Below are 22,860 nucleotides of genomic sequence, written 5' to 3'. Positions count from 1 at the left end.
GCAACATTATCAAGAAGTTTGCCACCCATGGCACTGTAGCTAATCTCCCTGGGCATGGATGGAAGAGAAAAATTTATGAAAGGCAGGAAAGTCCGGATGGTGGATAAGCAGCCCCAAACAAGTTCCAAAGATATTTAAGCTGTCCTGCAGGCTCAGGGAGCATCAGTGTCAGTACAAACTATCCGTCGACATTTAAATGAAATTAAAAGCAATGGCAGAAGACCCAGAAGGACCCCACTGCTGACAAAGACATAAAAAAAAGAAATACTATATTTTACCAAGATGGACTTGAGTAAGCCAAAATCCTTCTGATAAAACATCTTGTGGACAAATGAGGCCAAGATAGAGCTTTTTGATAAAGCACATCATTCTACTGTTTACCGAAACAAGGAAAAGAACACCATACCTACAGTGAAATATGGTGGAGGTTCAATGATGTTCTGGGGTTGTTTTGCTGCCTCTGACACTGGGTGCCTTGAATGTGTGCAAAGCATCATGAAATCTGAGGATTACCAACGGATTTTGGGTGGCACTGTACAGCCCAGTGTCAGAAAGCTGGGTTTGCCTCCGAGATCTTTGGTCTTCCAGCAGGACAATGACCCCAAACATACGTCAAAAAGCACCTAGAAATGAATGGCATCAAAGTGCTGGAGAGTTCTGAAGTGGCCAGCAATAAGTTCAGATCTAAATCCCATTGAACACCTGTGGAGAGATCTTAAAATTGCTGTTGGGAAAAGGCACCCTTCCAATAAGAGACCAGGAGCAGTTTGCAAAGGAAGAGTGGTCCAACATTCCGGCTGAGAGGTGTAAGAAGCTTATTGATGGGTATAGGAAGTGACTGATTTCAGTTATTTTTTCCAAAGGGTGTGCAACCAAATATTAAGTTAAGGAGACAAATTGGATTCCTCAGTTGGAGACAATATAAGAGGTCAATCCATGCATGCGTAAGAGAGGCACAGGTAGAGGCATGAAATTAGCCATTTTAGAGAAACATTCCACTACAACCCAAATGACCGTATTTCCGCCAGAAGATTGAAGGTCAGTAATAAAGTCCATTGCAACATCGGTCCCGGGCTGCTCTGGAACTGGCAAAGAATGTAGTAGACCAGCAGGCACAAACTTAACAAGATCGGACAAAATCACAGACATCCTGTTTTAGAGTGGACCACCAATACTGTCAGGCGATGAGCTGTATCGACTTACGAATTTCAGGATGACCGGTCAGTAGTGAGGAATGACCCAATTTCAGGACTTGGAGTCTTAAACGTCGAGGTACATAAGTCTTCCCTGGAGGTAAGTGCAGAAGACACGCTGGTGCTGCTGAGATGAGACGATCAGGGGAAATATGTTGAGAATGGGATTCCAGGCCTTGCACATCAGAGGATCTGGAAAGAGCGTCAGCACAAAGATTCTTCTCATGCAGGACGGAAGTGGATTAAGAAGTTAAACCTGGAGAAGAACAGAGACCAACAAGCCTGTCGGGGGTTAAGACGATGGGCAGACTGGAAATACAGCAAGTTTTTGTGGTTGGAATAGATAGTAAGCAGATGTACAGAGCCTTCCAAGAGGTGACGCCATTCTTCTAAAGCCAACTTAATGGCCAAGAGCTCGCGATTAGAGATGAGCAAACTTTAGAAAAATTTGATTTGGCCGATCCGCTGAATGATTCGAAACAATTTGTTTCGATCCGAATTTATTCATGGCAAATCTATATTAAAACGGCTATTTCTGGCCTACATAGAGCCTCAATAGGGATGTAGAACACTTTGCTGTGTTCTAAAATGCATATGGAGTGTGCTGGGGTAGTGAAATAATACTGTTATTCAGAATGACATGCAGATTACAGGCATCACTTTTAGAATCACTGCCGCTGAGCAGCAAAATGACAGAGCCTGGAGGTGGCATCAGTATGAGGAGACCATACAGTGGCTGAAACACACAGCATGGAGGTGTTGGCAGCATGAGGAGACCATATAGTGGCTGAATGACACAGCGTGGATGAGGCTGAAGCATGAGGAGACATATAGTGGCTGAATGACACAGCGTGGAGGTGTTGGCAGCATGAGGAGACCATATAGTCGCTGAATAACACAGCATGGAGGTGTTGGCAGCATGAGAAGACCAAATAGTGTCTAAATGACACAGTGTGGAGGTGTTGGCAGCATGAGGAGACCATATAGTGGCTGAATGACACCTCTTGGATGTGGCTGAAGCATGAGGAGACCATATAGGGGCTGAATGACACAGCATGGAGGTGTTGGGAGCAAGAGGAGACCATATAGTGGCTAAATGACACAGCGGGGAGGTGTTGGCAGCATGAGGAGACCATATACAGTGGCTGAATGGCACAGCGTGGAAGTGTTGGCAGCATGAGGAGACCATATATGTCACATACCTGGATCCGGATGTCACAGAGCTGGTAGTAGATCCTCTCTACCTGTGTGGCTGATGACTCGGACCGTATCGGGGAGCGGAGTCTAAGGTGCCACTGGTCTTCACCAGAGCCCGCCGCAAAGCAGGATGGATTTACTGCGCCAGGCGACACCCAGGTCGCTACCCCCGACACGGCTCGACCACACAGGTACTGGGCTAGGCGAGGTACAGGAGGATGAGACAGAGGCGTAGTCAATGTAGCAGAAGGTCAAGGCAGGCGGCAAAGGTTCGGAGTCAATAAACGTAGCAGGAGGGTCTGGAAACACGTGTAGGAAAAACAGGATATGGGAACGCTTTCTCTTAGACAATGAGCACTGAAGATCTGGCAGGGGGGTGTGGGAGGTGCAATAACTTTATAATGTGCTGTTCAGGTGTATACTAATTATGGGTGTATTGGCCCTTTAAATCTCAGAGCACCAGTCCGCGCGCGCCCTAGGAGACGGGGATACGCGGGCTGGAGCTGAGACACAGTGGAGGAGGCAGCCGATGAACGAGGTAAGTGACGGGCCGGGATTCGCATGCGGGCGCGTCCCGCGATGCGAATCCTGGCCCTGCCGGAACAGGGACAGTGCGCTTGCGGCCGACATGTGCGGTCGGAGCGCAGGTTGTAGCAATATAGTGGCTGAATGACACAGTGTGGAGGTGTTGGCAGAATGAGGAGACCATATAGTGGCTGAATGGCACAGCCAGGAGTTGGCAGCAGCATGAGTAGACACTAGGCCTTCACAATCCCTAAGATTATAAGATGAATTCTAAAGATTTTGGGTAGCTAGTGCTACCATAACAAAATTTGTATTACCAGACCCAGGCCCAGCAGCATCAGTAAAATATATATTGGTTGAATGACACAGCCTGGAGTTGGCAGAAGCATGAGGAGACCATTGAAATGTATGAGTTTTAAATATAAATTTAAGATTTTTAAATTGAAATTGAGGGTTTTGAAATTTAACTTTTAACTCCCAAGTTTTAGTGTCCCGGGCCCCGGTGTGTGGGTACAAAGGACCAAATATAAAAAGGAGTTACATGTCACATGGCAGCACAATGACAGAGCCTGGGAGGTGGCATCAGTAGGAGGAGACCATATAGTGGCTGAATGGCACAGCCTGGAGTTGGCTGAAGCATGAGGAGACCATATAGTGTCTGAATGGCACAGTCTGGAGTTGGCGGCAGATGAGGAGACAATAGGGCCTCACAATCTCTAAGAATAAAAGATGAATTTTGTAAGTGACCAGGTTTCAGAGTGGTGCGGTGGGTGGCAATACCAGTACCCAGTTATGAAGGTGGCTGGAATGTTTGTAACTGGGGAGCAGTGCCTTAAATCTATTTGGCACTATCCATATTTGTGAAGTGTTGGTGTAGCACCATGGTCAATCTACTCTGATGTATCTGGCATTGGTGGGTGGAAATCCTGGCTGATCCATGCCTGATTCATCTTCACAAAGGTCAGACGAGTTCTCCTTGGGGTGACTATGGCCCCTGCCGCACTAAACACCCGCTCTAATGGCACACTACTAGCCGGGCAGGACAGCTTTTCCAGGGCAAACTTCTAGTTGCAGCCATAAATCAAGTTTGGCTGCCCAGAAGTCCAGCGGTTCTTCAAGGTTTGTTGGCATGGCCATGTCAAGGCTGGTTCCGATCCTGCTCCATGTCTACCTACTGCTGATGAGTTGCTTCACTATGCGGGTGAAGAAAGGTACTTATCAGCGACTGTAGACTTAGGCTGCTGCTAATGGAGCTGGTACTGCTCCTGCCACCCCTCCCCTCCCCAGCATCCATGGCAGTGGAAGGTAAGCGCAGAGGGTCCCTCGAGTCAGACCTGCGAGTGGATGGACAATGGCGCCAATAGGAATCGGCCAACTGACTACGTAGGATCTCTATGTAGTAGGTCAGTATGTCCTCTCTCTCAGTGGGTGTAAAAAAGGCTCCATTTTGTGCCGGTAGCGAGGGGCCAATAATGTGGAGACCCAGAAGTCATCCCGCTGCCGAATGGTGACAATTCGGCAGTCACTACGCAAGCATCTATGCATGCATCGTCCCATTTGTGCAAGTGACTCGGAGGGACTACCTGCCTCCATCTTCACTGCATACTGCCATGGTGTGTCTGGATCCTCTGTCTCGCCTTCCTCATAACCCTCTAGCTCCTCTATTTGATCATGCTCCTCCTCTCCTGTCAGATGACTAGAAACACCGCCCATCTCATGAAACCTAAACTGTGCTCCACTGTAAATATACAGATAGTGGAGCTCACAATACACACAACACAAGGTTAACTGTGACCCTCTCACCCAAAAAGAGGAAAAAAATTTACAATATGAATAAATAGATAATCACATTATTTAATTCAAGTGATAAAAATAAATACTCCCCTTTTATATCTATCTATATCTATACTTACATTGATTTCCATCATATACCCCTTGTGGGTACAACACTGAGGACTGTGATTATCTATGTATTCGTATTGTGCTCCACTGTGCCCCTCATCCTCCTCCAGTTCAGCCCCCACAGGGCTCATGTTGCCATGAGATGTAGGCACAACGTCTCCATTGCCCTGACCAGCCAACATTTCCACCACGTTGTAGGAAATGAAGCAGTGGAATGACGTCATTCATCCCGTAATCCTGGCGATTTAAGTATAATGTGGATTCCTCAAAGGGCCTGAGCAACGTATTTGCTGCCACTGGTTCACATTGAAGTTACACAGGAGAGTACCCCTATCAGCTTAGATCATCAAGAAATCGGTGATGGCTTTTCTCTGTTCGTACAGTCGGTCCAACATATGTGGCAACGTCACAAATCAGACTATGTTGGGGGATACCTTTCTGACGCTGCAGCTGAAGGAGGGTGTACTTTGCGGTGTACGAGTGGCTGAAGTGCATGCAAAGTTTCCTTCCCATTGTTAGGATCTCTTGCAAATGGGGGGAACACTTCAGGAACGGCTTGACAACCAGATTTAACACGTGTGCCATGCAGGGCGCATGGCTCACCCTTCCTTGTTGCAACACAGCCAAGATGTTCTTCCTGTTGTCGGTCGCCATGCTTCCCATTTCCAGTTTTCGTGGAGTAAGCCATGCTCAGATTTCTTTACGCTTGACTTTTCGCAGTTCATCCCCTGTGTGGCTCTTTTCGCCAAGGCAAACCATGTGAAGAACAACGTGACACTGCGGTGCCCTGCACACAGTATGCTGAAGGGCCATTGAGACTTGTCCAGGCAGTGGAGGCTGAAGACACGGAGGATGAGGAGGCTGAGTCACACTGTCACAGGACCAACGGGCTGACAGCATAAAGGAGGAAGCGGCGTGACCTGTCCAAGTTGGGGTTGTGGCTGTGCAGGAACCACATTCACCCAGTGAGCTGTAAAGGACATGTATTGTCCCTGACTGTAGTTACAGCTTCAGATGTCGGCGCTGCCATGCACTTTGGTACACACCGACAGGCTCAAAGACTGGCCCACCATCTCTTGCACAAAATTGTGCAGGGCTGGTACTGCCTGCTTCACAAAGAAATGACGGCTTGGCACTCTCCACCTCGGCTCGGCACAAGCCATCAGTTCTCTGAAAGGTGCAGAGTCCACCACTTGAAAAGGGAGGGACTGCAGCAGCAGCAACTTAGACAGGAGCACATTCAGCTTCTGCGCCGTTGGATGAGTGGGCACATACTGTTGTCTCTTGGACATGGATCCGTGAATGGATTGTTGGCGGAATGGCTGACTAAAAGTGTGAGAAGCAGGAGCATCTGGAGCGACAGAAGGAGGGTATGACACACAGCTTCCTTCGGCTGAGGTGGTGGAGCCTTGGCTGGCTGAAAGAGGGAGTGGCGTGCCACTGGGTGATGCAGCAGGCTTGACCACTACATCAGAGCCATGTTTGGCTCCAGAATTTCCACTTCTGCCACCACGCTGACTGCCAACCATGCTACCACCTTGCTGGCTCAACTGCTGCCTCACGGGCAACCTGCAACTCTCTTCTCCTGATGATGATGAAGCCCGTTCTGCACCCGACTCCCAATTGCGATCGGCTTCATCATCATCAACAAGTGTCTGCACGTCACTAATGTCCTCCTCAGGTTCCTCAACAGTGTCTTCTTCAGGACCCTGAACCCTGGCAACACCGCCTCCTACTTCACTCTCCTCATCACTACTTGCCGGCCTAGAGGAGGAAGCGGCGGATGTCTCCTCCACTTCTTGGCTGGGCAGTAGCTGCCAACTGTCCACTATTAGATCATCCTCAGTGAATAGTGGAGCTGAACCCACAGCATAAGATACTTCTGTAGGAGAGGGAACAGCATAGGACAGAGGCAATGGGAGGACAGGGACTGCTCCCGGGCCATGCCAACTGAGGGTTGTGTCTGAGGAACCCATTGACTGTTGACTGGGGGGGGTCAGAGGTCACTTGTGATTAAGTGGATGACCGGCAATTTCATTGATTGCTCTTCGAGACACGACCGCTAGCTGATAACGGGAGCTCAGGCCTCTCGCTGCGACTCCTGCTGCCACTTGCCCCTAGTCTGCTGCGACCTCTGCCTGAAGGATTTAGGCCTCTGCCACTCCTCTATGCACTTCCTGGCACTTCTCTGCCTGACATACTTAGTGCATATATGAGGGGAGTACAATACGCTTCACTATGCTTAAAACAGTATTTGTCTAGAACAGCAGCAGGTGTGCGCTTTTGGCTGTCCTTACACAGTATCTAGGCCCTTGCCAGATTAACAGGAACAAAATAGTACACCACTTAGATGTAGGTATGTGGTATGCACTGGTGAGGGTAGAAAAATGCTCTACAGTACACTTAAAAAAGTATCTGAGTACAACACCAGCCAAAGAGTACTTTTGCCTGGACTTTCACAGTATGTAGGCCCTTGACAGATTAACAGGTAAAAAAATAGTACAGTACTTAGATGTACATATGCAGTATGCACTTATGAGGGCAGAAAAATGCGCTACAATACAATGTATTTTTTTTAAACTCCAGCTGGTGATTACTTTTGGCTGTCCTTTCACAGTATGTAGGCCCTTGACAGATTAACAGGTACAAAATAGTACACTACTTAGATGTACGTATGCGGTATGCACTTTTGAGGGCCGAAAAATGCGCTACAGTACCCTTAAAAAATATATTTTTGTAAAACACCATCAGTACACAACAGTGCTGCAGCCAAAAAAAAGCTGTGTACTAAACGCAAAATTGCACTCTGTCACAGACTTTTAGGAATGGACTGCTCGGTATTATACCATCTACAGACTAGTATAACCAGCAGATGATTTTTTGTTGAACAAAGACACTGAATTGAAAAATGATTCCTGCCTCCTCTGCTAAGGTTTATGAAGTTGATGCAGCTTGTTGAAATGTATGAGGCAACACCCTGCTATGTTCCCCTCTGTGTAATACTATGCCAAAGAAAGTGACTGAGAGGTTAATGCTTGCAGCTGTGGTAAAAATCATTTTCAGTGAAAAAAATAATGCTCTCCGTCCACAAGAACGCTGATGTAACTAGGAGGATGTTAGACACTGCTGGAATGAGCTTTTCTCTACTGTAACACACACACACACAGGCTGTCCGTCCTATCTCTCCGCAGTGTAATGAATAAAGTGGCTGGCCACAATATGGCTTGAGGCCAGTACTGCGGACAGCTTGTTGGGATCCATTTGTAGACCTTGACTGGTAATAATATACCCCAGAAATGGAAGGCTGTTTTTTTCAAAAGTAAGTTTCTCTAGTTTAGTATAGAGATGATTTCATGGAGACGCTGTAACACTTGGCGTAGATGAGAGCGATGTGACTGGATATTGGACGAGTAGATGAGTATGTCATCCAAAACGACAACAACAAAGGAGTATAGGAGGTCATGAGAAATATAATTGACAAACTCCTGTCAGACTGCTGGAGCATTGCAGAGTCCGAATGGCATCACAAGATACTCAAAATGTTCATCACTAGTATTAAATGCTGTCTTCCATTTGTCCCCTTCTCGCATACAAATCAAATTATAGGCCCCACGAAGATCCAATTTAGAGATGATTTTGGCACCACGCAGATGATCAAACAACTCCGAGATTAAAGGAAGTGGGTAGCTGTTCTTTATTGTAATTTTATTCAAGCCTCGGTAGTCGATACAAGGTCGCAAAGACCCATCTTTTTTTCCACGAAGAAAAAACCGTCTCCGGCAGGGAAAGAGGACTTCCTGATAAATCCCTTCTGAAGGTTCTCCTGGATGTAACTAGACATGGCCAGAGTTTCAGGAACAGACAAAGGGTAGACTCTGCCAGGGAGGTGTGGTGCCGCGTAGGAAGTCAATAGGACAATCGTAAGGACGATGTGGTGGTAAGCCTTCAGCTTGCTTTTCACTGAAGACATCAGCATAGTCCTGAAGGAACGAAGGCAAACCAGGTAGAGGACATGATGATGGTTCAAATTTAGACATAGGTAGGTGAGTACAATTGTTGTTGCAATGCTGACCCCAGCAAAGAACTTCTCCAGTTTTCCAAACCAGCTGCGGAGCATGGAGTTGCAACCAAGGTAGGCCAAGCAAGAGAGAAGTACAATGAGGGGGAACATAGAAGGACAAGTTCATCCTTATGCAAGACTCCAATCTGCATAGACATCGGTTCTGTGTGATAAAGCACAGTACAGTCCAATCTTTCACTATTGACTGTAGAGATGTAAAAAGGCTTAAACAGACAGTCGATACCTATGTACTAGGGAGGCATCAATAAAGTTTCTCGCGAGCCAGAGTCCAGAAAGGCAAGAGTGGAGATGATCTCTTTGAGAGGTGGTATTCACACCTAGGGAGGCCTCTCCCACAAACCCTAGGTGCGAGCGTTTCCCTGTGATTGAAGACGCAGAGGACAATCTTTGAGGAAGTGATCTGCACTGGCGCGTTATAGACATAGATTCTCTGTTCGGCAGCGAGTTCTTTCCTGCGGGGTCAGGCGAGAACAATCCACTTGCATAGCCTCCACTGCGGGAGGCAAGCAACAAGGTTGCGGTGGTTGTTGGAAGACAGGTGCCAGACGAGGAAAGCGCCGAGGTCGTGCAGACTCCCTTTCTTGGCGTAGTTCCTCACGTCACTCTGAGAAACGGATATCAGCCTGGGATGCAAACTGTATAAGTTCATTCAGGTTAGATGGCAATTCCCAGGCAGCGAGGAAATTCTTTATTTGACTTGATAATCCTCTCTTGAAAGTGGCGCAAAGAACTTCATTATTCCATGATAACTCCAATGCCAAGCAATAAAATCGAATGGCATAGGAGGAGTTGCCCTGAGATAGACTCAGCAATGCCATCTCAGTAGAGGAAGCTCGAGCAGGTTCTTCGAAGACACCCCAAAATTCTATCAGAAACGCCTGGGGATTGGTTGTGAAAGCATCTCTGCGATCCCAAACTGGAGTTGCCTAGGCCAAAGCCCTTCCAGATAAAAGACTGAGGAGGAAGGTCACCTTTGCTTGTTCCGTAAGGTACTGATCCCCCATGAGTTCAATGTGCATAGAGCACTGAGTCACAAAACCATGACAGGACTTGGGATCCCTCTCATATTTCTCGGGAAGAGACAGGTGGAGTTTAGATCCGGAGATGACTGCAGGAAAAGAGAGGCAAGACCGGAGCAGGAGGAGGCTATTGTTTCTGGCAGTTGTTGTTTTGCAGTGAGTAACTGCTGCATCATGGCAGACAACTGGCTCAACTGCTGTGCCTGCTGGGCCAACTGCTGTGACTGGAGTACCACAATGGAAGCAAGATCCAGACTATCAAGCAGAGGAACCCCAGCGGGATCCATGGCCAGGTCTTGCTGTAACGGAGCTGGATGTGGATCCTCTATAAACTGCGTGGCTGATGACTCGGACCGTATCGGGGAGCGGAGTCTAAGGTGCCGCTGGTCTTCACCAGTGCCCGCCGCAAGCAGGATGGGCTTGCTGCGGCAGGCAACAACCAGGTTGCTACCCCCGACACGGCTCGACCACACAGGTAGCTGGGCAAGGCAAAGGACCGAAGGATAAGGCAGTAGCGTAATCCAATGTAGCAGAAGGTCAGGGCAGGCGGCAAAGGTGCAAAGTCAAGTTACGTAGCGGGAAGGTCTGGATACACGGGTAAGGCAAACAGGCAATATGGAACGCTTAATCTCAGGCTAGGGGCACTGAAGATCCAGCAGGGAAGTGTGGGAGGTGCATGGTCTTTATAGACTGGTGTCAGGTGTACACAATAATTATGGGCATACTGGCCCTTTAAATTTTTTAGCTCCGGGAAGGGGACGCGCGCACCGGAGCTGAGACACAGCGGAGGCAGCAGGGGCATAAGGTGAGTGACGGTCTGGAATTCGCATGGGGGCGCGTCCCACAATGCGAATCCCAGCCCCGCCGGCAGCCGGAGACAAGGGAACAATGCGCTTGTTGCCAGTATATGTGGCCGGAGAGCGGAGCGTGACAATGATGATGAGGAAGCTGAATGCACTGGGGAGCTGGGTGCAGAAGGGGCTTCATCATCATCAGGAGAAGAGGGTTGCAGGTTGCCCATGAGGCAGCAGCTGAGCCAGCAAGGTGGTAGCATGGTTGACAGTCAGCATGGTGGCAGAAGTGAAAAGTCTGGAGCCAAACATGCTGGGGTAGACCACCTGCTTTGCGACAGCCTACCTTCCAGGGAGGTAGTGAAACAGGGGTTCCTGTAGTTGGTGGCAGTAGCAGTCAATTAGTGTGGACTGTTGGTGGGAAAATCAGCTACTTGGCGGTGTGGCAGTTTTTCATCAAGCATCCGGAGGAGGTTAACATGGCCACATGCAAGATGTGTCGGCAGAAGGTGAATCGGGGCCAGGGTCCCAATGTTGGCACCACGGACCTGTGTCAACATATGCAGCATCACCATAAAGGGGCCTGGAAGAACCGTGGCCCCGATGCAGTGGCCTGCTACATCACCCAGCTGCTCCTTGTTTAAGCCAGCCAAGGCTCCATCACCTCAGCCGAAGGGAGCTGTGTGTCATACCCATCTTCTGTCGCTCCAGATGCTCCTGCTCCTCCTACTTCGAGGCAGTCATTCCGCCAGCAATCCACTGGCGAAGCCATGTCCAAGAGACAACAGTATGCGCCCACTCATCCAACGGTGCAGAAGCTGAATGTGCTCCTGTCTAAGTTGCTGGTGCTGCAGTACCTCCATTTTTAAGTGGTGGACTCTGCACCTTTCAGAGTAATGATGGCTTGTGCCAGGCCAAGGTGGAGAGTCCAAAGCCATCATTTCTTTGCGAAGAAGGTGTCACGGTGCCGGCTGGCAGGAGGTGGATCCTCTGTGCCAGAGAGGGATTGGCGTGGACCGTGCTAGTGGACCGGTTCTAAGTCACTACTGGTTTTCACCAGAGCCCGCCGCAAAGCGGGATGGTCTTGCTGCGGCGGTAGTGACCAGGTCGTATCCACTAGCAACGGCTCAACCTCTCTGACTGCTGAAGATAGGCGCGGTACAAGGGAGTAGACAGAAGCAAGGTCGGACGTAGCAGAAGGTCGGGGCAGGCAGCAAGGATCGTAGTCAGTAAGGTAATAGCAGGAGGTAAGTTCACAGTAAGGACAACACAGTAACGCTTTCACTAGGCTCAAGGCAACAAGATCCGGCCGGGAAGTGCAGGGACAGAGAACAGATAAAGTCTGGGAGCAGGTGGAGCCAATCAAGCTAATTGGGCCAGGCACCAATCACTGGTGCACTGGCCCTTTAAGTCTCAGGGAGCTGGGGCGCGCGCGCCCTAGAGAGCGGAGCCGCGCGCGCCAGCACATGACAGCAGGGGACTGGGACGGGTAAGTGACCTGGGATGCGATTCGCGAGCGGGCGCGTCCCGCTGTGCGAATCGCATCCCCGACGGCCATGACAGTGCAGCGCTCCTGGTCAGCGGGACCGACCGGGGCGCTGCGGAGAGAGAGACGCCGTAAGCGCTCCGGGGAGGAGCGGGGACCCGGAGCGCTAGGCGTAACAGTACCCCCCCCCCTTAGGTCTCCCCTTCTCTTTGTCCGGTAACTGCCTCCCCTGGGATGAGGAGACCGGGAAAGAATGGAGGGTTTCCTCAACGGCAGGCAGTACAGCAGGAGTGGGAATGGGGAGGGAGGGCAGAGGGCGAGGCCTGGCACGGGGTAGTGTGACACCAGGACGGGGGCCATGGGGAGGCACCGAGGCTTGCCTGACTGGACTGGGAGGGGGGGAGAGGCACTTCTTATGGCAGGACGGCAGACCGGTTACAGGGGGAACCACAGGGTCACGGCAGGGAGTACTGGGAACCGGTTTAAGGCAGTCCTTGAAACAAGAGGAACCCCAGCTCTTGATCTCCCCTGTGGACCAATCCAGGGTTGGGGAATGGTGTTGAAGCCAGGGTAGTCCAAGGAGAATTTCGGAAGTGCAATTGGAGAGGACCAAAAACTCAATCCTTTCGTGATGAGGTCCGATGCACATTAGGAGGGGCTCCGTGCGGTAACGCACGGTGCAATCCAACCTGACTCCGTTGACCGCGGAAATGTAGAGAGGCTTGACGAGACGGGTCACCGGGATGCGGAATTTATTCTCCAAGGACTCACGAATAAAATTCCCAGAGGCACCAGAGTCCAGGCAGGCCACGGCTGAGAGGAAGGAGTTGGCTGAAGGGAAAATCTGCATGGGCACCGTGAGACGTGGAGTAGCCGACTTAGACTCAAGAGACGCCACACCCACGAGAGCTGGGTGCGAGCGTGCGTTTCCCAGACGTGGAGGACGGATAGGGCAATCCACCAAGAAATGTTCGGTACTGGCACAGTACAGACAAAGGTTTGCTTCCCTACGGCGATTCCTCTCCTCCTGGGTCAGGCGAGACCGATCCACTTGCATGGCCTCCTCGGCGGGAGGCCTAGGCGTAGATTGCAACGGAGACTGTGGGAGAGGTGCCCAGAGATCTAAGTCTTTTGCCTGGCGGAGCTCTTGATGTCTCTCAGAAAAACGCATGTCAATGCGAGTGGCTAGATGAATGAGTTCATGCAGGTTAGCAGGAATTTCTCGTGCGGCCAGAACATCTTTAATGTTGCTGGATAGGCCTTTTTTAAAGGTCGCGCAGAGGGCCTCATTATTCCAGGATAGTTCAGAAGCAAGAGTACGGAATTGTATGGCGTACTCGCCAACGGAAGAATTACCCTGGACCAGGTTCAGCAGGGCAGTCTCAGCAGAAGAGGCTCGGGCAGGTTCCTCAAAGACACTTCGAATTTCCGAGAAGAAGGAGTGTACAGAGGCAGTGACGGGGTCATCGCGGTCCCAGAGCGGTGTGGCCCATGACAGGGCTTTTCCAGACAGAAGGCTGACTACGAAAGCCACCTTAGACCTTTCAGTAGGAAACTGGTCCGACATCATCTCCAAGTGCAGGGAACATTGCGAAAGAAAGCCACGGCAAAACTTAGAGTCCCCATCAAATTTGTCCGGCAGGGACAAGCGAAGGCTAGGAGTGGCCACTCGCTGCGGAAGGGGTGCAGGAGCTGGCGGAGGAGATGGTTGCTGTTGTAGCAGAGGCAGAAGTTGCGACTGATGTTGCTGCACCATGGTGGACACTTCCGACAGCTGGTGGGTTAGATGGGCGATCTGTCGGGCTTGCTGGGCGACCACCGTAGTGAGATCAGAGATAGAAGGCAGGGGAACCTCAGCGGGATCCATGGCCGGATCTACTGTCACGGTGCCGGCTGGCAGGAGGTGGATCCTCTGTGCCAGAGAGGGATTGGCGTGGACCGTGCTAGTGGACCGGTTCTAAGTCACTACTGGTTTTCACCAGAGCCCGCCGCAAAGCGGGATGGTCTTGCTGCGGCGGTAGTGACCAGGTCGTATCCACTAGCAACGGCTCAACCTCTCTGACTCCTGAAGATAGGCGCGGTACAAGGGAGTAGACAGAAGCAAGGTCGGACGTAGCAGAAGGTCGGGGCAGGCAGCAAGGATCGTAGTCAGTAAGGTAATAGCAGGAGGTAAGTTCACAGTAAGGACAACACAGTAACGCTTTCACTAGGCTCAAGGCAACAAGATCCGGCCGGGAAGTGCAGGGACAGAGAACAGATAAAGTCTGGGAGCAGGTGGAGCCAATCAAGCTAATTGGGCCAGGCACCAATCACTGGTGCACTGGCCCTTTAAGTCTCAGGGAGCTGGCGCGCGCGCGCCCTAGAGAGCGGAGCCGTGCGCGCCAGCACATGACAGCAGGGGACCGGGACGGGTAAGTGACCTGGGATGCGATTCGCGAGCGGGCGCGTCCCGCTGTGCGAATCGCATCCCCGACGGCCATGACAGTGCAGCGCTCCCGGTCAGCGGGACCGACCGGGGCGCTGCGGAGAGAGAGACGCCGTAAGCGCTCCGGGGAGGAGCGGGGACCCGGAGCGCTAGGCGTAACAGTAGGCAGTACCAGCCCTGCACAATTATGTGGAACAGAAGATGGGCGTATCCTTGAGCCTGTCAGTGTGTACCAAAGTGCACTGCAGTGCCAACGTGTGGAGCTCTAACTATGGTCAGGGACAATACATGTCCTTTACAGGCCACTAGGTGAATGTGGTTCCTGCACAGCCACAACAACAACTTGGACAGGTCACGCCGCTTCCACCTCCACACTCTCAGGCCGTTGGTCCTGTGACTGTGTGCGACTCTGCCTCCTCATCCTCCACTGTGTCCTCAGCCTCCACAGCATGGACAAGTCTCAGTGCCCCTCCAGCATACCATGTGTGCAGGGCACGGCGGTGTCACGCTGTTCTTCACATGTTTTTCCTTGGTGAACAGAGTCACACAGGGGAGGAACTGCTAAAAGTCATTCATAAAGAAATTGAATCATGGCTTATTCCACGAAAACTGGAAATGGAAACAATGGTGACTGACAACGGGATGAACATCTTGTCTGCGCTGCGACAGGGAAGCCTGAGCCATGTGCCATGTATGGCACACTTGTTCAATCTGGTTGTCAAGCGGTTCCTGAATTGTTACCCCCATCTGCAAGACATCCTAAAAATGGGAAGGAAACTTTGCATGCACTTCAGCCAGTCTTACACCACAAAGCACGCCCTATTTGAGCTGCAGCATCAGAACAGCATCCCCAACATAGTCTGATTTGCGACGTTTCCACACATTGGAATTCCACCCTCCATATGTTGGACCGACTATACGAACAGAGAAAAGCCATCACTGATTTTCTGATGATCCAAGCGGATAGGGGGAATCCCCTGTGTAACTTCAATGTCAACCAGTGGCAGCACCTACGTGACACCTGCAATTTGCTCAGGTCCTTTGAGAAAGCCACATCATTAGTCAATCGCTAGGATTATGGGATGAACAACGTCATTCCACTGCTTCATTTCCTACAACACATGTTGGAAACAATGGCTGGTCAGGGCACTGGAGACATTTCGCCTACATCTCACGGCCACATGAGCCCTGTGGGGGCTGAACTGGAGAAGGAGGGGCACAGTGGAGCACAGTTTAGGTTTCACAAGTTGGTCGGTTTTTCTAGTCATCTGACAGGAGAGGAGGAGCAGGAGTAGCTAGAGGAGCTAGAGGGTTATGAGGAAGGCGAGACAGAGGACCCAGACACACTGTGGCAGTATGCAGTGGAGATGAAGGCAAGTAGTCCCTCCGAGTCACTTGCACAAATGGCACGATCCATGCTCACCAGCTTGCGTAGTGCCCGCCGAATTGTCACCATTCGGCAGCGGGATGACTTTTGGCTCTACACCTTATTGGACCCTCGCTACCCGCACAAAATGGGGGCCTTTTTTTTACATCCACTGAGAGGGAGGACAAACTGACCTACTACAGAGACATCCTACAGAGTCAGTTGGCCAATGCTTATTTGCGCCATCGTCCATCCTATCGCAGGTCTGAATCGGGGGGCCCTCTGCGCTCACCTTCCACTGCCATGGCTGCTGGGGAAAGGTGGGGTGGCAGGAGCAGTACCAGCTCCATCAGCAGCAGCCGGAGTCTACTGTCACTGTTGAGTAACTTTTTTCACCCGCATAGTGAAGCAACTCACCAGCAGTAGGTAGACCTGGAGCAGGACCTGAACCAGCAGGCGATGGCATACCTTGACATGACCATGCCAACACACCTTGAAGATCTGCTGGATTTCTGGGAAGCAAAACTTGATTTGTGGACGCAACTAGCAGAGTTTGTCCTGGAAAAGCTGTCTTGCCCGGTCTGTAGTGTGCCATCAGTGCGGGTGTTTAGTGAGGCAGAGGCCATAGTAACCCCAAGGAAAACTCGTCTCTCCACGAAAAATGTGGAGAGACTGATATTTGTGAAGATGAATCAGGCATGGATCAGCCAGGATTTCCGACCACCAATTCCTGATGCATCAGAGTAGATTGACCATGGTGCCACACCAACACTCCACAAATATGGATAGTGCAAAACTTGTTTAAGATGCTGCTCCCCAGTTACAGACATTCCCCCACAACAGACCACAAGTAAGTATTGAGTATATGCATTAGCTAAAATGTAACTTAGGATAAAATGTATGTACTCAAAATTTTTTGGAAATCAAACAAAAGGAAAGGTGAGCAAAAAACACCATGTGCCACCTACACCACCAAGTATTGATGTGATGCAAAGACCTCTGTTCCCTTCAACCTTTTCAAGGAAAGTGTTACACGTCTTAAAAAGGGCAGCCCCACACAGGAACCTCTCCCTATTTTCACCTAAAAACCCTGGGAAATGACAGTGTTTGTAGGTGAAAATAGGGAGAGGTTCCTGTGTGGAGCCGCCTTTTTTAGGATGAGTAATACTTGCCAAGGTTGGAATTGATAATGCAAGAGTAGGATCTTACAGGGGAAGTGTTTACTCCCACTGGTTACAATGAACCATATGTTGTTACCTTCCACCTTTTAGAGGTCTTTGCATCACATCAATACTTGGTGGTGTAGGTGGCACATAGTGTTTTTTGCACACTTTCTTTTTGTTTGATTAAAAAAAAAATTTGGGGTCCATATATTTTATCCTAAGCATATTATTAAAAGTTAATGTAGATACATAGAAAATAAACAAGTGCACTCACCACATTTGCGGCTTCAGAAAAGGCAGCTTTATTGAAGACATCCAGGTACAAACAAAGTAAGTGCAGGGGGACGACAGGGAAAGGAGGTAGTCTCAGGCTACGGAACCGTCTTGCGCTGGCTGCGATTCTTAAGGCCCCTACTCATTGAGTAGGGGCCTTAAGAAGCGCAGCCAGCACGAGACGGTTCCGCAGCCCGAGACTTCCTCCTTTCCCTGTAGTCCCCCTGCACTTACTTTGTTTTCTTCTGCCTGCCTGCCTCAGCTAATATTCTGATCCTGCCACCCGCCTGATGCCACACATCTGATGCCAAGTTCTCCTTTTTTTCTCCTTTCGTCACTGGGTACTGGTATTGCCACCCACCGCACCGGGTCACTTTCAGGACTCCTGATGCTGCTGTTGCCACCTCCAGGCTGTCTCATTCTGCCACCATATGTCCTTCTCATGCTGCCGCCACGCTGTGTCATTAAGCCACTATATGCTGCCTCCAACTCCAGGCTTTGTCATTCAGCCACTATATGTTTTCCTCATGCTGCTGCCACCTCCACGCTGTGTCATTCAGCCACTATATGGTCTCCTAATGCTTCCTCCACCTCCTGGCTGTATCATTCAGCCACTATATGGTCTCCTCATGCAGCCACCACCTCCATGCTGTGTCACTCAGCCACTATATGTTCTCCTGATGCTACCGCAACCTCCACACTGTGTCATTCAGCCACTATATGGTCTCCTCATGCTTCTGCCACCTCCAGGCTGTGTCATTCAGCCACTATATGGTCACCTCATGCTACCGCCACCTCCACGCTGTGTCATTCAGCCACTATATGGTCTCATCATGCTTCCACCACCTCCAGGCTGTGTCATTCAGCCACTATATGGTCTCCTCATGCTGCCGCAAACTCCAGGCTGTGTCGTTCAGCCACTATATGCTTCCACCACCTCCAGTCTGTGTCATTCAGCCACTATATGGTCTTCTCATGCTGCTGCCACCTCCCCGCTTTGTCATTCAGCCACTATATGGTCTCCTCATTCTGCCGCAAACTCCAGGCTGTGTCGTTCAGCCACTATATGCTTCCACCACCTCCAGTCTGTGTCATTCAGCCACTATGTGGTCTCCTCATGCTGCCACCAACACCAGGCTGTGTCATTCAGCCACTATATGGTCTCCTCATGCTTCCGCCACCTCCAGGCTGTGTCATTCAGCCACTATATGGTCACCTCATGCTACCGCCACCTCCACGCTGTTTCATTCAGCCACTATATGGTCTCATCATGCTTCCACCACCTCCAGGCTGTGTCATTCAGCCACTATATGGTCTCCTCATGCTGCCGCAAACTCCAGGCTGTGTCGTTCAGCCACTATATGCTTCCACCACCTCCAGTCTGTGTCATTCAGCCATTATGTGGTCTCCTCATGCTGCCACCAACTTCAGGCTGTGTCATTCAACCACTATATGGTCTTCTCATGCTGCTGCCACCTCCCCGCTGTGTCATTCAGCCACTATATGGTCTCCTCATGCTGCCGCAAACTCCAGGCTGTGTCGTTCAGCCACTATATGCTTCCACCACCTCCACTCTGTGTCATTCAGCCACTATGTGGTCTCCTCATGCTGCCACCAACTCCAGGCTGTGTCATTCAGCCACTATATGGTCTCCTCATGCTGCTGCAAACTCCAGGCTGTGTCATTCAGCCACTATATGCTGCTGCCAACTCCAGGCTGTGTCATTCAGCCACTATGTGGTCTCCTCATGCTGCCGCCAACTTCAGGCTGTGTCATTTAGCCACTATATGGTCACCTCATGCTGCCCCCACCTCCATGCTGTGTCATTCAGCCACTATATGGTCTCCTCATGCTTCCACCACCTCCAGGCTGTGTCATTCAGCCACTATATGGTCTCCTCATGCTGCCACAAACTCCAGGCTGTGTGGTTCAGCCACGATATGCTGCTGCCAACTCCAGGCTGTGTCATTCAGCCACTATGTGGTCTCCTCATGTTGCCGCCAACTTCAAGCTGTGTTATTCAGCCACTATATGGTCTCCTCATGCTGCTGCCACCTCCCCACTTTGTCATTCAGCCACTATATGCTGCCGCCAACTCCAGGCTCTCATTCAGCCACTATATGGTCTCCTCATGCTGCCGCCACCTCCATGCTGTGTCATTCAGCCACTATATGTTCTCCTCATGCTGTCGCAAACTCCAGGCTGTGTTATTCAGCCAAGATATGCTGCTGCCAACTTCAGACTGTGTCATTAAGCCACTATATGTTCTCTTCATGCTGCCACCACCTCCACGCTTTGTCATTCAGCCAATAGATGTTCTCCCCATCCTGCTGCCACCTCCACACTGTGTCATTCAGCCACTATATGGTCTCCTCATGCTGCTGTAAACTCCAGGCTGTGTCATTCAGCCACTATATGCTGCTGCCAACTCCAGGCTGTGTCATTCAGCCACTATGTGGTCTCCTCATGCTGCCGCCAACTTCAGGCTGTGTCATTTAGCCACTATATGGTCACCTCATGCTGCCCCCACCTCCATGCTGTGTCATTCAGCCACTATATGGTCTCCTCATGCTTCCACCACCTCCAGGCTGTGTCATTCAGCCACTATATGGTCTCCTCATGCTGCCACAAACTCCAGGCTGTGTGGTTCAGCCACGATATGCTGCTGCCAACTCCAGGCTGTGTCATTCAGCCACTATGTGGTCTCCTCATGTTGTCGCCAACTTCAGGCTGTGTCATTCAGCCACTATATGGTCTCCTCATGCTGCTGCCACCTCCCCACTTTGTCATTCAGCCACTATATGCTGCCGCCAACTCCAGGCTCTCATTCAGCCACTATATGGTCTCCTCATGCTGCCGCCACCTCCATGCTGTGTCATTCAGCCACTATATGTTCTCCTCATGCTGTCGCAAACTCCAGGCTGTGTCTTTCAGCCAAGATATGCTGCTGCCAACTTCAGACTGTGTCATTAAGCCACTATATGTTCTCCTCATGCTGCCACCACCTCCACGCTTTGTCATTCAGCCAATATATGTTCTCCCCATCATGCCGCCACCTCCACGCTGTGTCATTCAGCCACTATATGGTCTCCTCATGCTGCTGCCACCTCCACGCTGTCATTCAGCCACTATATGGGTGTCATTCAGCCACTATATGGGTGATGCCACCTCCAGGCTCTGTCATTGTGCCGCTCTGCAACAGTGATTCTAATAGCGATGCCTGTGATCTGCATGTCATACTGAATAACAGTATTATTTCACTAACCCAGCACACACCCTATGCGTGTTAGAGCAAGGCAAAGTGTTCTACACCCCTATTGAGGCTCCCTGTAGGCCAGAAATAGCTGTTTTTAATAGAGATTCGCTGCAAATAAATTCGGACTGAACCAGATTGTTTGGGAAAATTCGGCAAATTGGCTGAATTATATTTTTCAAAAATTCACTCATCTATAATTCCTATGATCATGTTGGTTCATACCCCTACCCAATCAACAAGAAGAAATATTATAGCTTTGGTAAACAGAGATCTGCTTGACCTCAGATTCCTCTTTATTTCAACACTTTAGAATAGTTTGGAAGAAAAGTGGGAAACACATGGAAGACTCTGGGAATACATGAAAAGAGTAACAGATTGAGGTAAAAAATCATCAACCCTCTGTTTTGAAGGGCACAGGTAAACAGAGAAGAAGAAAGCTCTATCAGATTGGATATGTGAACAACTCTTTTTGTCCTAAGTGTATAAGTGACTTATTTTGTTAAAATGTAAAGTTAAATATCATTCTGTCTTTACAGGTCAGGTCTGTGGTCTGCAACCTGCGCCTCACCAGCTATTGTAAACTAACATGTCTAGCCTCCCTTAAGATACTCCAGCCAGAAGGTAGCACGTAAACATAGTAAGGTTTAAAAAAAAAAAAAAAAAAACACAGTCGAAAGAATACCCAGATTTGTCTTGGGCACCAAAAGTGCTTTTATTGCCTTTGGGAATACTTTGCGTAGGCAGATCATTCAGATGCGTCAGACATTAAATTAGGTAAATATCATAACAAAAAAAATTAGCCTAAAGTCAACATTTTTAGCTTAAACATTAAAATAAACATTCAAATATTGTAGCTGAGCTCCATAGTTTGTGTTGGTTTTGATTATGCCCTTAATAACATGGAGCCCTGTCTGGCAAGCAATAGTTAAGCATAATTATATAACATGATCATGCGGCTGTTACATCCTCTAGTTTCTATGGAAACCTACTTTGATTTTATCCTGTATTAATCAGATTCATTCTGTTGCCATTGTACACAACTCCCACGAAGAATCGTTGGTTGCTCTCTGTGCACAGAACACTCAGTCTGGGAGACCAGCGGATCAATGCTACAAACACTCTGCAAAATGAATAATGAACTCTATGGAAGAGAAATGCAAAGGTTATGTGCCACCCATAATGTAGAAAGCTTTCTCTTATGAGTTTTACTACCTATAAGGCTATGTTCACACAATGAAATTTCCGTGCGGAATTCCGCATTAGAATTTCACACAGAGAATGGGATTCTGCTCCACTGTTTCCGTGACAGAAATAAAAAAATGTCTATTCTTTCTTTTTTTTTTTTTTATTCAATTTTTATTTGTTTTTCTTTAGTAACATGAACATAGAAACAATTTCTACAAAGATGTACAAACAACTTGAAACACATCAATAAAGGGTCACATGGTCTAGGTGTGTGACCAGTAACCGAGGCAGATAATACAAGATATGCCAATACTGAGGATTCACACTGGTTCTAGCAAAACCTCTAAACTGATGCGATGGAGGGGGGGGGGAATAAGACAGGAGAGAGGGGGTGGGGGAGGAGGAGAGAGGTAGGGACAGGTATGGAGAAGCAAAGACAGAGAAGGGGAGAGTGCGGGGGGGGGTCAAGAGAGGAAGCAAGTTTAGGGTCAAGAATTCAGAAGGGAGAGAAGAAAATAGAAAGAGAAGAAGGGAAGAACAAGAAACAGGAACCTGGAACAAGTAAAGAGTCCTCGTAGTTGCCGCTCACACAGGAAGATCAGCCTTCGCAGGGCCAAGAGAGACTGGGGGTGATGGCGGCCGGAGAATTTTGGCAGTATAATAGGGAGAATTGCGCCAAGGCGACCAAGTCCTCAGGAATGTATCATGAGATCTGTTGCCCAGCTAATCAATTCTTCAAAACAGCAAATCTGATTGATTTTGTTTCTCCACTCCTCTATGGAGGGGGAGCAGGGTTGTTTCCAGTAGAGAGGTATAAGTGCTTTTGCCGCGGCAAGAAGGTGTGTGGCCAGATCCGTTTTAGAGGGTGAATAGTCTTTAATGGGCCGGTTTAAGGCCAGTAATTGTATGAAAAGCGTGATATTGGTCGAGGTGACCTCCTGCACGACCGCCTCAACTCTCTTCCAGAATGCGGTGATTAGATGGCACGACCACCAAAA

The sequence above is a fragment of the Hyla sarda genome, chromosome 1, assembly GCF_029499605.1.
Source record: "Hyla sarda isolate aHylSar1 chromosome 1, aHylSar1.hap1, whole genome shotgun sequence".
NCBI classification, from domain to species: domain Eukaryota; kingdom Metazoa; phylum Chordata; class Amphibia; order Anura; family Hylidae; genus Hyla; species Hyla sarda.
Note: the sequence above shows the minus strand (reverse complement) of the source record.